Source organism: Leptodactylus fuscus, chromosome 5 (assembly GCF_031893055.1).
Source record: "Leptodactylus fuscus isolate aLepFus1 chromosome 5, aLepFus1.hap2, whole genome shotgun sequence".
Taxonomy (NCBI): Eukaryota; Metazoa; Chordata; class Amphibia; order Anura; family Leptodactylidae; genus Leptodactylus; species Leptodactylus fuscus.
Window position 1 is genome coordinate 21,465,586 of NC_134269.1, and position 16,455 is coordinate 21,482,040.

Consider the following 16,455-nt stretch of genomic DNA (forward strand, 5'->3'; position numbering starts at 1 on the left):
TTACATAGTCTTCATTTACTTAATTTATTATCCCACTGCTTGCTCTTCTCCACCTGTTAATAGTCAGTGGTAGGAGGACACTATAGGCTTGAACATGAGGCATTTCAGTGATGGAGGAAGTGTGGATGGATGTGTGATTTATCACAGCATGATACAGAGGGCTGCAAAGCTTGCATTACACCCAGGAGTAGGAGAATTAGAACAGATCTTAGTCAGATTTAATCAATTACAGGCAGATTACACAGGGAAACAAAAAAAAAAAAAATTCTGTTGAGTTAAATTTTTGAGCTGTTTGATACTGAAATTGACATGCTGAACTCAAATCTGCACTTACTTTTCTTCTATCACGTCAAGTTTTTTCTCCACAGCGTATCTTGATGTGACTACGCTAGGCTATTTTGGTAATGCATGCGACAAGGTGCTGGGAGGTTGTGCACCCGTCTCCCGCGCGCGTGCTGACGTCATAACTGTCCCGACTGACTGGGAGAAGATGCTGAGAGGTGAGTACTCAGTGTCGGGCTGTGGGGAGCGCCATGGTTACTATACTGTGCGGGCGGGGGTGCGATAGGCAGTATTCTGTGTGTAGTGGGGCTGCAATGTAGCACTGTGTGTGTAGTGGGGGCTGCAATGTTGCACTGTGTGTGTAGTGGGGGCTGCAATGTAGCACTGTGTGTGTAGGTGGGGCTGCAATGTAGCATTGTGTGTGTAGTGGGGGCTGCAATGTAGCATTGTGTGTGTAGTGGGGGCTGCAATGTAGCATTGTGTGTGTAGTGGGGGCTGCAATGTAGCACTGTGTGTGTAGTGGGGCTGCAATGGGGAATGTGATTGTGATGGAGCAATGGGCAGGCTTTGTGCTCTGCGCTCCAGACATCCTGTGTTCTGTTCTAGTCTACTACCACAGAATAGAACAGAGCAGGCTTCGCACACGGATTTGTTTTCACGGTCGTGTGCGGGAAGCCTTAAGTATATTAGTCCGGCCCTCTGAAACCATTCCAATTTCTAGGTGTAATCAAATTTTATTGAAAGCCAGAAAGAAATTTAACAAGAAATAAGAAACAAATCCAAATCTATAGGTTTGCTTGACTGAGACTCTGTCTTCCTAATTACATCATGGAAGATAGACTTGCACATTCTCAGTCAGCGCCCTCTATTGGTGTGCATACTTGAGGCACTGGCTTCCTAATTACATCATGGAAGTCAGATTTGGATATTCTTCCCATGTTCCTTTGCACAGTGGAGCGCTCATGGCTTAATAAGACTCCACACATCTAAATGGTGGTTCTCTCCCTATGGAGTGACGATATCCCCTCCACTAAGTTTATTCACAAATTAATTGTTAAATTGCAAACATTCACTGTACTGCGACACTGTATAGGATGGAACATAGTACAGTAAATATCTCAGATATACTAAGTAGCGCATAAGTACAACATAGAGTAAAGGCAGAGATCCTGCACTAGACATCACACATCAATATTCTGATAAGGTTTCATATATCTATAATCAATAAGTAAGAGACACGTCTATGGGGAAAATACTGATATATACAGAGGTCAATGTGGACAAGAGGGACAGTAATATAAGTAAGGATTCAGTCCTTACAGCCCGCCTACTGTGACTAATGAGCTATTAGCATATTCACTCCCAGAATCCCCTGCTCTGTATTTCCTGTCTGCTGGTGTCTCCTTAGGCTTACTGACTACCCTGTATAAGGTGCTCCAGACCTCATCAATGTATCTTTAGCTTTGCGCAGTGGCAGTATCATAGCCCATGAGGTTTATCCGAGGCGTGATTATTGCTGATTGAAAACTTTACCCAATACCCCGCCATGATGACTTGAAATACAGTCAGCATTGGCAATTTTTGACAGTCTCTCAGGAGACTGAAATGTGTTATAAAGGACAGAGATGATTATTACGGTTTGAAGAAGTAACATACAAAAGAAGCATTGGCTGGGGATATTTACTGCTGATGGATCTTACAGCCTATTGTCATCAATAAGATTAAAAGTAAACCATATGAAATCATCTTCTGAGAATTTCGTGACAGTTTTAAAAACTGATTTCGTATGGACAATCAAACACAGATGTGAACCTCAAAATTATCCAAACACCTAGACCCTCATTTTATCGTCTTTTCCAACAAAAATTAATAAAGCTTCATCCAATTCTCAAAATCGTAATGTTAAAATACAACTTGTCCGGCTAAAAAAAAGAGCTCTTATGTAGCAACGTACACGGAAATATAAGATAGTTCCGGGTGTCACAATACGGTGACGGAAAGAAACTTTCACATTTTTGAAAGTTTTGAATTTTTGAACATTTTAGTAAAACCTATATAAATTTGGTATTGACGTGATCGACCTGCCCCACAGAATATACCGTATTTTTCGGACTATAAGACGCACTTTTTTGCGTAAATGAGGGTGCGTCTTATAGTCCAAATGTGGTGGAGATCGCCATGTTCCTGCCGCTACTGGCTTCCTGCAGCAACAGGAGCGTGACAATGCTGCAGGCCCCGGCACCTGTGCCGGCGTCTAAAACCCCCTTCCTGGCATCCGCCGTTCTATTGCCGGGATGCCGGGTCTGTAAGAATAATGGCGGCCGCTCTGCCATAGCAACCGAGTCTCCGCTATACGTGGAGGCCCAAAGCAAATGCATTCTAATTGCAGGCATTAAAACTTATCCCCCCTTCCCCCCAAAGTGTAGCATACCCAACGACCTCCTACTCCGCTCTGCTCTCATCCGCTCCTCACACAACCGTCTCCAAGATTTCTCCCGTGCATCCCCAATACTCTGGAACTCCTTACCAAGACACATAAGACTGACCCCCACAATCACAGGATTCAAGAAGGCTCTGAAGACTCCCCTATTCAGGAAGGCCTACAACCCCCAATAACACTATCACCGCACTGCCATCTGTACAGTCTCCCCCTCTCCCTCTGTCTCTACACCCCTTCCCCATAGATTTTAAGCCCTTGCGGGGTTTTTTTTTCCAAATCTGCTCCATTCTGAAATTTGTTTGGAATATTAAATTTTAAATATTAATTTTGTTTGGAATATTAATGATGTAATTAGGAAGACAGTCTCTCAGTCAAGACATCCAATAGAGGGCGCTCCCTTTAACATCATGCCGACCTTCTCAGAGGCCTTTGTTTGTCCTAATTACATCATGGAAGACAGACTTGCACATTCTCAGTCAGCGCCCTCTATTGGTGTGCATGACTGAGGCACTGGCTTCCTAATTACATCATGGAAGTCAGATTTGCATATTCTTCCCACGTACGATAGAAGAAGTTGAGCTACATAAACAAAGTAATAGCAGTCGGACAGTAGGTGGCTCCACCAGTGAATCTTTAGTAGAGGAGCCACGTACAGAGCCCGGATAGCTCAGTCGGTAGAGCATCAGACTTTTAATCTGAGGGTCCAGGGTTCAAGTCCCTGTTCGGGCGCACAGTTTTAATAAAATTAGGCAAATATGTTAGAAACAAAATATTACTGACACAATGAAGATTGTTAAACATACATGGAAATATAAAAAAAGTGACGGTGGTCAGACTATGGTGATGGAAAGAAAGAACGTTTTGTAAAGATGATAAAACATAACAAAACCAATATAAATTTGGTATTACTATTATCGCCCTGCCCCTCAGTCATGTGTCATTTTTTACTACACAGTGAACGCTGTAAAAGTCTTTAAGAAAATTGTCCAGTTGCGTTTTTTTTCCCCCCCAATTTTGCTCCATTCTGAATTTTGCTCCAGCTTCCCAGTCCAGCGAATGGAAAACTAAATAATACCACTATATAGTGCAATATATCCTGCAGAAAATAAGCCCTGACATAAGAAAATGAACAGAAAAAAAATAAAAATTTAAAAAAATAAAGGTCTAGATTTGGAAAATGGAGATGGAAGAACGAAATGAAAAATCTAAAAATCGATGTGTGTCTGATCATTGACACTACGGAAATAAAATAATAGCAGTCGGACAGTAGGTGGCTCCACCAGTGAGTTATTAGCTCAACATTGAGTACAGAGCCCGGATAGCTCAGTCGGTAGAGCATCAGACTTTTAATCTGAGGGTCCAGGGTTCAAGTCCCTGTTCGGGCGCAAGATTTTAATAAAATTAAGTAAACATGTTAATGAACATGGATGGGACTCATATATACCCTTGATATCATCCAAGTGCGCTGTGCTATAAAATCCCACAAAGTTAACCCTTTCATTGCCAATAATCTAAATTTGTCTAAGGCTAGGTTCATACCTGTGTTGGGCTAGATGTAGCAGTAAAACAGCAGTTACCCTGGACCCCACAGATTATAATGATATAGTGTCAGACTAAATCACAAGCAGAGGAGCTAAGCCTAGAGCTGGGATAGTTCAGTCAGGTAAACAGTAGAGGTTTAATCTGGGGGCGCTGTTTTTTTTGTAATTGAAAAGTAAAATTTTTATCACTTTTCATCAAAATGGAGTAATTTTTGCAGTATATCTGACGTGTGTCTAAAATACCCCACACAAATCATTTCCCTAAAAGAATGATCATTTCTGGAGCGTTTTAGATGTTAAATTAGTAAAAGCAAGTGACAGTGCGGCGTATGGCTAAACGTAGAGATTGTATCCTCTGTATCCTTATAGTCTGATTTTCCGTAGAAATACGTGTCACTTTCACTTTGACATAACTTCAGCTGTGTTTGCCGTAGAGAACTAGAAAATGGATAAATACATTCCTAGGAGCCCTGACAGTGTTCTACACTATGTTTTATAGATAGGTTCCTAGGAGGCAATGATGTTGGGATTTTACCCAAGAGACTGTACTTGGTAGAAGGTCGCCATGATGTTACCTAATGTGTATGTGTTTCACAGTCATTTTCTACTTTTGTATGTATGCTAGTGAAGGGAGTGTTTTAGAACTTTTATGTTTTTAAAATCTTCTTTTTTTTTTTCTTTTGCACTATTTTATGGGAGATTCTATACATTAATATTGTGGCTGGTCATAGACCCTCCCTCCTAAAAAAAAAATAAAAAAAAAAAATATATATATATATATATATATATATTTTTTTTTTTTTGCTGACTCAAGTATAAGCCGAGGGGGGCTTTTTCAGCTCAAAAACTGGGCTGAAAAATTCGGCTTATACTCGAGTATATACGGTACATCATGGAAGTCAGATTTGCATATTCTTCCCATGTTCCTTTGCACAGTGGAGCGCTCATGGTTTAATAAGACTCAACACAGCTAAATGGTGGTTCTCTCCCTATGGAGTGACGATATCCCCTCAACTAAGTTTATTCACAAATTAATTGTTAAATTGCAAACATTTACTGTACTGCGACACTGTATAGGATGGAACATAGTGCAGTAAATATCTCAGATATACTAAGTAGCGCATAAGTACAACATAGAGTAAAGACAGAGATCCTGCACTAGACATCACACATCAATATTCTGATAAGGTTTCATCTATCTATAATCAATAAGTAACAGACACGTCTATGGGGAAAATACTGATATATACAGAGGTCAATGTGGATAAGAGGGACAGTAATATAAGTAAGGATTCAGTCCTTACAGCCCGCCTACCTAATGAGCTATTAGCATATTCACTCCCAGAATCCCCTGCTCTGTATGTCCTGTCTGCTGGTGTCTCCTTAGGCTTACTGACTACCCTGTATAAGGTGCTCCAGACCTCATCAGCAGATCTTTAGCTTTGCGCAGTGGCAGTATCATAGCCCATGAGGTTTATCCGAGGCGTGATTATTGCTGATTGAAAACTTTACCCAATACCCCGCCATGATGATTTGAAATACAGTCAGCATTGGCAATTTTTGATAGTCTCTCAGGAGACTGAAGTGTCTTGTAAAGGACAGAGATTATTGAATCTTATGGATTGTAGATATACAAATAGAAGCACTGTGTGGGGATATTTACTGTTGATGGATCTTACAGCCCATTGTTATCAATAAGTTTTAAAATAAACTGTATGAAATCATCTTCTGAGAATCGCTTCTCGGCCTTCTGGCAAAGATCAAGTGACCTTGTCTTGTTGTAGCTTGGTTGCTTGTGACTTGTTGGTGCATAGGACCTCCGGGTACCCTTCCCCTCGGCCTGGTGGGATCGTCCGGGTTTATTGCCCGGACTTCACCCACCTGCTGCTATAGGGGGGGAGGCTTAGTCCCGGAGGAACGAGAAGGGATCCCCCCAGAGAGTTCTCAATAAGTCCATTGTGACTATTAGAGCGACAGTGTTGGCTACCGTCGCTACGGTTTGCAGCCTATTGTTGCAAATATGGATGCGCCCTTTGAGCAGGTTCCATCTTATGTGCGCATACCTAACTCCTTGAGGATCCATCTCAATGGAGGGACTGCGGGTCTTACCCCCGTTAGATTCGTGGTAGAGAAGGTATTGGAGGGCGTCCTCCAAGTCCAGAAAAGGGACATCCTGGCAATGCAGGATTACCAAAAACGACGTGATTATGATATCACTTTTCGAAAGCCCGGTAACTGGAGAGCCGCTTTAGGTGCAGCAAAGGCGAAGCGGCAAGAACTGGCCCAGTTAGGCGTAACAATATTATTACATCATGAGGAAAAAACCTTACTCACCATCAAGATGTACTCGCCATTGGTTTCTGATGAGTTGGTAATACGTTTTGTAAAATTCTTTTTTTCAGATGTCGAATTCAAAGGCCGAATCGAGAACGAGTGTGGTATTTGGAGTGTGAAGTGGACTTTTATGGTGACCCTAAGGATTGGCGGAGACGGAAGACCTCTTTTACCGCCCACCCGTTTCCGGCTCGGTACAGTGAATGGCGACCTCTTTTATCGAGAGATGCAGGACTTCTGCAAAGGTTGAGGCAAGTATGGACATACTAAAGACAAATGTGACGTTACTTGCAGGAACTGCGGAAGCACGGAACATTACATGAAAAATTGCAAAAACGAAAGACGCTGCAACTTTTGCCAACAGCTGGGACATTTATACAGAGAATGCCCGCATAACAGAAGCGAAGGTGATGACATACCTGCCAATGAGCCTGCCGATGAGCCAGAGGAGGAGGAGATGGAGGAACCTATGGGAGAAAGGAAGAAGGAGGAAGCTCCAATGGAGACTGCAGAGGGAGATTCGGAATCCCCTGCAGAGGCCTCACTGACCCGCCAGGAGGGGGAACAGATGGATACATCTGGGACAGGTGCCAGAGGTAAGAGGGCCCCAAAAGAGAGGACCGCAGACTCTGGGGATACCGGTGAGGCTCCGGGAAAGGAGCCAAAAAAGCTCAAAAAATTGTTTTCGCAGGCTGTGTCGGGTGCTGGGAAGGCCCGAGAGGGCAAACTGAGCTTAAAGTCTGGGAGCCAACCGGTGGTTTCATCCAAGTCCAAAGTAACTTCCGGGTCTGAGAAGGGGGAAACATCGGGTGTAATAAAGGAGCCTAGTCTGATATTTGTGCCTAGGGATGAGGGGGCGGCGCTGCCCGAGGGAGAAGACACGGCGGGGAAGCCCGTGGTGGTCGGCTCAAGTGGTAGTGTTGCCTCTGACCTAATGTCTTTTGGGGGTACTCCCCCATGTGCACAACCCCCTCCCCTATAGACCAGCCCAGCGGGGGCTTGAGGGGGGAGGTAGGATCCCCTGGCAGGCCTCCTGATGACGCAGTAAGTGGCGAGGACATAAATGCCCATCCCCCCGAGACCCAGGTGGAAGGTTGGGCGACCCCAGATGACGCGAGAACCTTTGGCGGGGTTCTCTGCGGTGACGATGCAAATGTTAGTTTCCCCTCCTTCTCCCCCCTGTCGGACCTGGGCGGAGAGGAGTCCCAGATTATTAGGTGGGTTGGTGGGCCAGAAGACTGACATGCTGTGTCTTAAAGTCCAGAAATAAGATCTTCTTGGATTACGTGTACCTTGAAATCCTGTGTTGTTTTCCTCCCAAACTTTACTCATGGCAGAACTCAAGGGTGTTACTCTGAATATTCGAAGTGCAAGCAGTAGAAGACGACGAATGGTTTTAATGAATTATTTATCGCTTTTATCTGCTTCAGTTTTTTTTCTTCAGGAGTGCTGCATCCCTCATCGTTCCAGCTACGAATGTTATCAAAAGGACTGGACATACGGTACATCAGCGTGGTCCGGGTCTAACGAGCCCGGATCCGCCGGGGTCGCCATTCTTTTTAGGGGAAACATTTTAATTGATTTTATTCAAGAGATTTTACCGGGAAGGATTTTATTGGTTAAGGCTTTTATTAATGGCACTAGATGGCAGTTTTTAAATTTTTATGCTTCCCCAAATAAGGAACAGAGGGCCGAGATGATGGAGGTCTTAAATCTATACATAAGTTCCGCTGAACCCCTCATCTTGGCCGGGGATTTTAATACCGTCCTCAAGGGTGAGCGCCGGCTGACAAGTAGTGTAAGTGGTAATTATGATAAAACCTCCGGCATGCTTAAAAACATGATTTTAGACCATAAGTTAACTGATGTATACAAAAGTTGTAACCAGGGCAAGCCGGAGGAAGCCGGCGCCACCTGGAGCAACGCGACATGTAGTTCACGAATTGATTATGTTTTATGCTCTGAGGACGTACTGCCATCTAGATGCAAAGTTTTAACTAATGCCTTCTCGGACCATAAGATGTTAAACTTTACAGTTGATCTTAGAAATACTTATTTTAATGGTTTAAAATCTTGGAGATTAAATGTTTCCCTATTAGACGATCCACGGGTGGCAGAAGGTTTTAAAAAGTTTTATTCTTTTCACAGACAGAAGAAGGACCCCCAACTCCCTATAGTGACCTGGTGGGTGGAGATGAAAGGGAAAATTCGTAAGTTTTTTATCAGATGGGGGAAAAAACTAATCAGAGAAAAGAGGGCTTTTTATGATGATCTTAATACTCGCTTACAGACTTTTTATTATTTTAAAAACCATGGTATGGAGGTGGACCAGGAAATTTTAGCTTTAAAAAACGAAATTAAAAGATGTTTGGATAAGAAAGGTAAAGAACTTATCTTTAATTCATTGTAATTCATTTAATTCTTGTATGTAAAAATTTTACTTTGATGTTAAATAAAAATGGCCTTCGAGGCTAGAAAATCAAAAAAAATCTGTTCTTATCAGAAGCAGAAAGTACGTGAAACCGCCGGAGGTGCTGGACTAGGGCCCACCGGTGGGAGTAGACCGAAATCTGTGGAGATGAGAACGTGAGAACCACTTTGGGCATGTTGCTGGGGGATGCAGCTAGTAATCAGTTCCGCCAGTGGTTATGCGTCGGGCCACTGTAGGGGACTGATGAAGACTGCTGCGCTGGCAACACGACCACTTGGCACTTCGGTGTCATGGATCTTGGCTGGAGGTCGGGGAGCGCTCGAAGGTCTCTGGTGTCGTGCCCTGGGGGTTTGAGTGGCCCCCGGGGTGCCTTAAATCACTGAGCCTGGGAAACTCACTGATTTTGGCACATTGCGTGGCACTAGATTACACCTTGCTGAGCACACAGTCCTTTATGCCTGGTTTTCCAGCATTGGAGAATTTTTATAGATCTGGCGGTAAACCAGGCTCGTATGGGCACTTTACCACTTATATAAGTGTTTTTCACCTCTTTTTGTTCACTCGTCACCTTTTTTGTGTGTCAACGAAGGGATGCTGTACCCTTTTGGGACGCTTCCTGACGGTTGTCTGGAGATGAGGCCTGTAATGGGTCTCTCTCCTCTGTCAGTCGACCTGTCCTGGGGAACCAGGGCAGGCGCAGACTTCTTGCCTGAGCCAAGGAGTATCTCTGGTGGTGGCAGCCCGGAGAGAAACTCGACGACTGGTAGTCCTGAGTACCCTTGGTGGTGGCAGCCCGAGGGGAAAACGGATGTTGGTAGGACCTCCTGCTCCGGCAGATGGTCCATCGGTTACTCGACCCTACTCGGTCACCTTTTGGTCCTTGTGGGGAAGAGTTTGGTCAGAAACCTCCCTCCCCTTTAGGGGAAGGGTGCGTTTTTTGGCAAGCATCCTGGGCACGTTTTTTTTAGTGTGGCACCCACGCTTTTTTCGTGCACTTGGTGTTTTTGATTGGCACAGACAGAGACCTAAAAAAAATAAAAAATAATAATAAAAAATCTGAGGCGTGATTATTGCTGATTGAAAACTTTACCCAATACCCTGCCATGATGACTTGAAATACAGTCAGCATTGGCAATTTTTGATAGTCTCTCAGGAGACTGATATGTGTTGTAAAGGACAGAGATTGATAAACCTAAGGATTGTAGGAAGGTTTAAGAAAAACTTGTTGGTCGTATTTATTTTGCTACTTTTGAGTTATAACTTTTTAGCATGGCGGGTTCTTCACAGTTCAGCCCAATCCAAACCTTTGGGAACAGACTGTTAACCCTTTAGATGCCTCATTCCATTGCGTCCCAGGCACCTAAATGTCATGACAGCTGGGAGCCTATAGAAGACTCAAAGGTTTGTCATAGCAAAGATTCTATGGCAGCGTGTAATAGAAGTAAATGAAGGTTACATTATACCGCAATCCAGTATATTGTATGGGTGATCAGACTCCCAAGGGGTCTAAAAACAATAAAAAAGTAAAAGTTTCCAAAAACTATTAAAAAAATCCAAAACTGTAAACCACCCCCTGCTCCCTGGACTGGACATAAAAATAAGCAAAGGAAAATGAACATAAATTAGATATCCCGATGTCCGAAATCCCCGACGCTAGGGTCACACTTGCGCCTGGTGTCCGATTGCTTACAAACCATTAAAAAAACAAATAAACACGGTTTCTACAAAAAGGATTTAGAATTTTTGAACATTTTTGAAAGTTTAGAATTTTTGTAAATTAAACATAATAAAAACAATATAAATTTGGTATTCCCGTGATCGTCCCGCCCCACAGAATATAGGGAAAGCGTCATTTCCACACGGTGAACGCTCTAAAAATTAAGTCTTTAAGAAGATTACCAATTGTGGGTTGTTTTTTCCCCAAATCTGCTCCATTCTGAATCTTGTTTGGAAAATTAAATAATACCGCTATATAATACTGTAAAAAGAAGCTTTCATAGGACTGTCAGCAGAAAAATAAAAAAGTTATAGCTTTTAGAAAGTCGAGAAGGAAAAAAAATGAAACGCAAAATCAGAAAATCAATGTGATTAAGGGGTTAATGTGATGTATGATCAGTGAATACGATAGAAGAAGACAGTGAGCTACATAATCAAAGTAATAACAAACGGACAGTAGGTGGCTCCACCAGTGAGTCATTAGCTCAGTGCTGTGTACAGAGCCTGGATAGCTCAGTCGGTAGAGCATCAGACTTTTAATCTGAGGGTCCAGGGTTCAAGTTCCTGTTCGGGCGCAAGATTTTAATAAAATTAAGTAAACATGTTAACCCTTTCATTGCCAATAATTAGAGATGAACAAGTAGTATTCGATCGAATCCCTCCCCTGCATAGTTATTGGTGTAATCGGTTGCATACCATGGGCTAACCGCAGTAAAATTTCGATGCCCCTCCCACCTTCCCTGGCACTTTTTTACACCAATAACTATGCAGTGGAGGTATTCGAATACTACTCGCTCATCTCTACCAATAATCTAAATTTGTCTAAGGCTAGGTTCATACCTGTGTTGGGCTAGATGTAGCAGTAAAACAGCAGTCACCCTGGACCCCACAGATTATAACGGTGTTCATGTTAAATTACAAACATACAATATACTGTGATAGAGAGTCAGACAGTAGGGGGCTCCACCAGTAAATCACAAGCAGAGGAGCGAAGCCTAGAGCTGGGATAGTTCAGTCAGGTAAACAGCAGAGTTTTGATCTGGGGCGCTTTTTTTTTTGTAATTGAAAAGTTATAATTTTATCACTTTTCATCAAAATGGAGTAATTTTTGCAGTATATCTGACGTGTGTCTAAAATACCCCACACAAATCATTTCCCTAAAAGAATGATCATTTCTGGAGCGTTTTAAATGTTAAATTAGTAAAAGCAAGTGACAGTGCGGCGTAAGGCTAAACGTAGAGATTGTATCCTCTGCTTATAGTCTGTTGTTCCGTAGAAATACATCTCACTTCACTTTGACATAACTTCAGCTGTGTTTGCCGTAGAGAACTAGAAAATGGATAGAAACATTCCTAGGAGCCCTGACAGTGTTCTACACTATGTTTTATAGATAGGTTCCTAGGAGCCCTGACAGTGTTCTACACTATGTTTTAAAGGTAGGTTCCTAGGAGCCCTGACAGTGTCATACACTATGTTATAGATAGGTTCCTAGGAGCCCTGACAGTGTCATACACTATGTTTTATAGATAGGTTACTAGGAGCCCTGACAGTGTCATACACTATGTTTTATAGATAGGTTCCTAGGAGCCCTGACAGTGTTCTACACTATGTTTTATAGATAGGTTCCTAGGAGCCCTGACAGTGTTCTACACTATGTTTTATAGATAGGTTCCTAGGAGCCCTAACAGTGTTCTACACTATGTTTTATAGATAGGTTCCTAGGAGCCCTGACAGTGTCATACACTATGTTATAGATAGGTTCCTAGGAGCCCTGACAGTGTCATACACTATGTTTTATAGATAGGTTACTAGGAGCCCTGACAGTGTCATACACTATGTTATAGATAGGTTCCTAGGAGCCCTGACAGTGTTATACACTATGTTTTATAGATAGGTTCCTAGGAGCCCTGACAGTGTTATACACTATGTTTTATAGATAGGTTCCTAGGAGCCCTGACAGTGTTATACACTATGTTTTATAGATAGGTTCCTAGGAGCCCTGACAGTGTTCTACACTATGTTTTATAGATAGGTTCCTAGGAGCCCTGACAGTGTTCTACACTATGTTTTATAGATAGGTCCCTAGGGGCCCTGACAGTGTTCTACACTATGTTTTATAGATAGGTTCCTAGGAGCCCTGACAGTGTTCTACACTATGTTTTATAGATAGATTCCTAGGAGCCCTGACAGTGTTCTACACTATGTTTTATAGATAGGTTCCTAGGAGGCAATGACGTTGGGATTTTACCCAAGAGACTGTACTTGGTAAAATCCCAACATCATTGCAAACAAAGGCCTCTGAGAAGGTCGGCATGATATGAAAGGGAGCGCCCTCTATTGGTTTGTCTTCCTAGTTACATCATGGAAGACAGACTTGCACATTCTCAGTGAGCGCCCTCTATTGGTGTGCATTCTTGAGGCACTGGCTTCCTAATTACATAATGAAAGTCAGATTTGCATATTCTTCCCATGTTCCTTTGCACAGTGGCGCGCTCATGGCTTAATAAGACTCCACACAGCTAAATGGTGGTTCTCTCCCTATGGAGTGACGATATCCCCTCAACTAAGTTTATTCACAAATTAATTGTTAAATTGCAAACATTCACTGTACTGCAACACTGCATAGGATGGAACATAGATATACTAAGTAGCGCATAAGTACAACATAGCGTAAAGACAGAGATCCTGCACTAGACATCACACATCATCAATATATGTTTCATATATCTATAATCAATAAAGTACAGACACGTCTGCGGGGAAAATACTGATTTTTTACAAAGGTCAATGTGGACAAGAGGGACAGTAATATAAGTAAGGATTCAGTCCTTACAGCCCGCCTACCTAATGAGCTATTAGCATATTCACTCCCAGAATCCCCTGCTCTGTATTTCCTGTCTGCTGGTGTCTCCTTAGGCTTACTGACTACCCTGTATAAGGTGCTCCAGACCTCACCAGTATTTCTATAGCTTTGCGCAGTGGCAGTATCATAGCCCATGAGGTTTATCCGAGGCGTGATTATTGCTGATTGAAAACTTTACCCAATACCCTGCCATGATGACTTGAAATACAGTCAGCATTGGCAATTTTTGACATTCTCTCAGGAGACTGAAATGTGTTGTAAAGGACAGAGATTGATAAAACCTAAAGGTTTGTAGGAAAGTATAAGGAGAACTTGTTGGTCTTATTTACTTTACTGCTCTGTACTTGTAACTTTTTCGCACGGAGAGTTTTTCACAGTTCAGCTCTATCCAAGCGTTTGGGAACAGACTGTTGATCAGACTCCCAAGGGGTCTAAAAACAATAAAAAAGTAAAAGTTTCAAAAACTATAAAAAAAATCCAAAAATGTAAATCCCCCCCTGCTCCCTGGACTGGACATAAAAATAAGCAAAGGAAAATGAACGTTAACAAATTAAATATCCCGATGTCCGAAATCCCCAACGCTAGGGTCACACTTGCGCCTGGTGTCCGATTGCTTACAAACCATTAAAAAAGAAACAAAAAAAACACGGTTTGTACAAAAAGGATTTAGAATTTTTGAACATTTTTTAAAGTTTAGAATTTTTTTTAAATTAAACATAATAAAAACGATATAAATTTGGTATTCCTGTGATCGGCCCACCCCACAGAATATAGGGAAAGCGTCATTTCCGCACGGTGAACGCTGTAAAAATGAAGTCTTTAAGAAGATTACCAGTTGCGGGTTTTTTTTTCCCCAAATCTGCTCCGTTCTGAATTTTGTTTGGAAAATTAAATAATACCGCTATATAGTACTGTAAAAAAGAAGCGTTCATAGGACTGTCAGCAGAAAAATAAAAAAGTTATAGCTTTTAGAATGTTGAGAAGGAAAAAAAACGAAACGCAAAATCAGAAAATCAATGTGATTAAGGGGTTAATGCGATGTATGATCAGTGAATACGATAGAAGAAGACGGTGAGCTACATAAACAAAGTAATAGCAGTCGGACAGTAGGTGGCTCCACCAGTGAGTCATTAGCTCATTGCAGTGTATAGAGCCCGGATAGCTCAGTCGGTAGAGCATCAGACTTTTAATCTGAGGGTCCAGGGTTCAAGTCCCTGTTCGGGCGCAAGATTTTAATAAAATTAAGTAAATGTGTTTATGGACATGGATGGGAATCAGATATAACCCGGATATCATCCAAGTGTGTTGTGCTATAAAATCCTGCGAAGTTAACTAAGGCTAGGTTCATACCTGTATTGGGCTAGTTGTAGCAGTAAATAGATAGGTTCCTAGGAGCCCTGACAGTGTCATACACTATGTTTTATAGATAGGTTCCTAGGAGCCCTGACAGTGTCATACACTATGTTTTATAGATAGGTTCCTAGGAGCCCTGACAGTATTCTACACTATGTTTGATAGATAGGTTCCTAGGAGCCCTGACTGTATTCTACACTATGTTTTATAGATAGGTTCCTAGGAGCCCTGACACTATTCTACACTATGTTTTATAGATAGGTTCCTAGGAGGCAATGATGTTGGGATTTTACCCAAGAGACTGTACTTGGTAAAATCCCAACATCATTGCAAACAAAGGCCTCTGAGAAGGTCGGCATGATGTTAAAACAGAGCGCCCTCTATTGGTTTGCTTGACTGAGACTCTGTCATCCTTATTACATCATGGAAGATAGACTTGCACATTCTCAGTCAGCGCCCTCTATTGGTGTGCATGCCTGAGGCACTGGCTTCCTAATTACATCATGGAAGTCAGATTTGCATATTCTTCCCATGTTCCTTTGCACAGTGGAGCGCTCATGGCTTAATAAGACTCCACACACCTAAATGGTGGTTCTCTCCCTATGGAGTGACGATATCCCCTCCACTAAGTTTATTCACAAATTATTTGATAAATTGCAAACATTCACTGTACTGCGACACTGTATAGGATGGAACATAGTACAGTAAATATCCCGGATATACTAAGTAGCGCATAAGTACAACATAGAGTAAAGGCAGAGATCCTGCACTAGACATCACACATCAATATTCTGATAAGGTTTCATATATCTATAATCAATAAGTAACAGACACGTCTACGGGGAAAATACAGATATATACAGAGGTCAATGTGGACAAGAGGGACAGTAATATAAGTAAGGATTCAGTCCTTACAGCCCGCCTACTGTGACTGAATGAGCTATTAGCATATTCACTCCCAGAATCCCCTGCTCTGTATTTCCTTTCTGCTGGTGTCTCCTTAGGCTTACTGACTACCCTGTATAAGGTGCTCCAGACCTCACCAGTATATCTTTAGCTTTGTGCAGTGGTAGTATCATAGCCCATGAGGTTTATCCGAGGCGTGATTATTGCTGATTGAAAATTTTACCCAATACCCCGCCATGATGATTTGAAATATAGTCAGCATTGGCAATTTTTGACAGTCTCTCAGGAGACTGAAATGTGCTGTAAAGGACAGAGATTGATTAAACCTAAGGATTGTAGGAAGGTGTAAGAAAAACTTGTTGGTCGTATTTATTTTGCTGCTTCTGAATTATAACTTTTTAGCATGGAGGGTTCTTCACAGTTCAGCCCTATCCAAACCTTTGGGAACAGACTGTTAACCCTTTAGATGCCTCATTCAATTGCGTCCCAGGCACCTAAATCTCATGACAGCTGGGAGCCTATAGAAGACTCATTGGTTTTTCATCACTAAGATTCTATGGCAGCGTGTAATAGAAGTAAATGAAGGTTA

At 42.2% G+C, this 16,455-nt stretch overlaps 7 non-coding genes and 1 pseudogene across 7 annotated transcripts; all 8 read left to right on the forward strand.

Moving 5' to 3' along the window:
- The first annotated feature begins 1,741 nt into the window (after nt 1-1,741).
- LOC142205808 (U4 spliceosomal RNA) lies at nt 1,742-1,882 on the forward strand. Its single transcript, XR_012716768.1, has one exon. It is a non-coding gene; the product is annotated as a U4 spliceosomal RNA (small nuclear RNA).
- Nucleotides 1,883-3,378: 1,496 nt separating this feature from the next.
- TRNAK-UUU (transfer RNA lysine (anticodon UUU)) lies at nt 3,379-3,451 on the forward strand. Its single transcript has one exon. It is a non-coding gene; the product is annotated as a tRNA-Lys (tRNA).
- A 583-nt stretch (nt 3,452-4,034) lies between these two features.
- On the forward strand, nt 4,035-4,107 carry TRNAK-UUU (transfer RNA lysine (anticodon UUU)). The gene has a single exon. It is a non-coding gene; the product is annotated as a tRNA-Lys (tRNA).
- Nucleotides 4,108-5,701: 1,594 nt separating this feature from the next.
- LOC142205165 (U4 spliceosomal RNA) lies at nt 5,702-5,842 on the forward strand. The gene has a single exon (XR_012716195.1). It is a non-coding gene; the product is annotated as a U4 spliceosomal RNA (small nuclear RNA).
- Nucleotides 5,843-10,020: 4,178 nt separating this feature from the next.
- On the forward strand, nt 10,021-10,185 carry LOC142205349 (U4 spliceosomal RNA; annotated as a pseudogene).
- A 3,526-nt stretch (nt 10,186-13,711) lies between these two features.
- LOC142205187 (U4 spliceosomal RNA) lies at nt 13,712-13,852 on the forward strand. Its single transcript, XR_012716217.1, has one exon. It is a non-coding gene; the product is annotated as a U4 spliceosomal RNA (small nuclear RNA).
- A 907-nt stretch (nt 13,853-14,759) lies between these two features.
- TRNAK-UUU (transfer RNA lysine (anticodon UUU)) lies at nt 14,760-14,832 on the forward strand. The gene has a single exon. It is a non-coding gene; the product is annotated as a tRNA-Lys (tRNA).
- Nucleotides 14,833-16,015: 1,183 nt separating this feature from the next.
- On the forward strand, nt 16,016-16,156 carry LOC142205282 (U4 spliceosomal RNA). Its single transcript, XR_012716305.1, has one exon. It is a non-coding gene; the product is annotated as a U4 spliceosomal RNA (small nuclear RNA).
- The last annotated feature ends 299 nt before the right edge of the window (nt 16,157-16,455 follow it).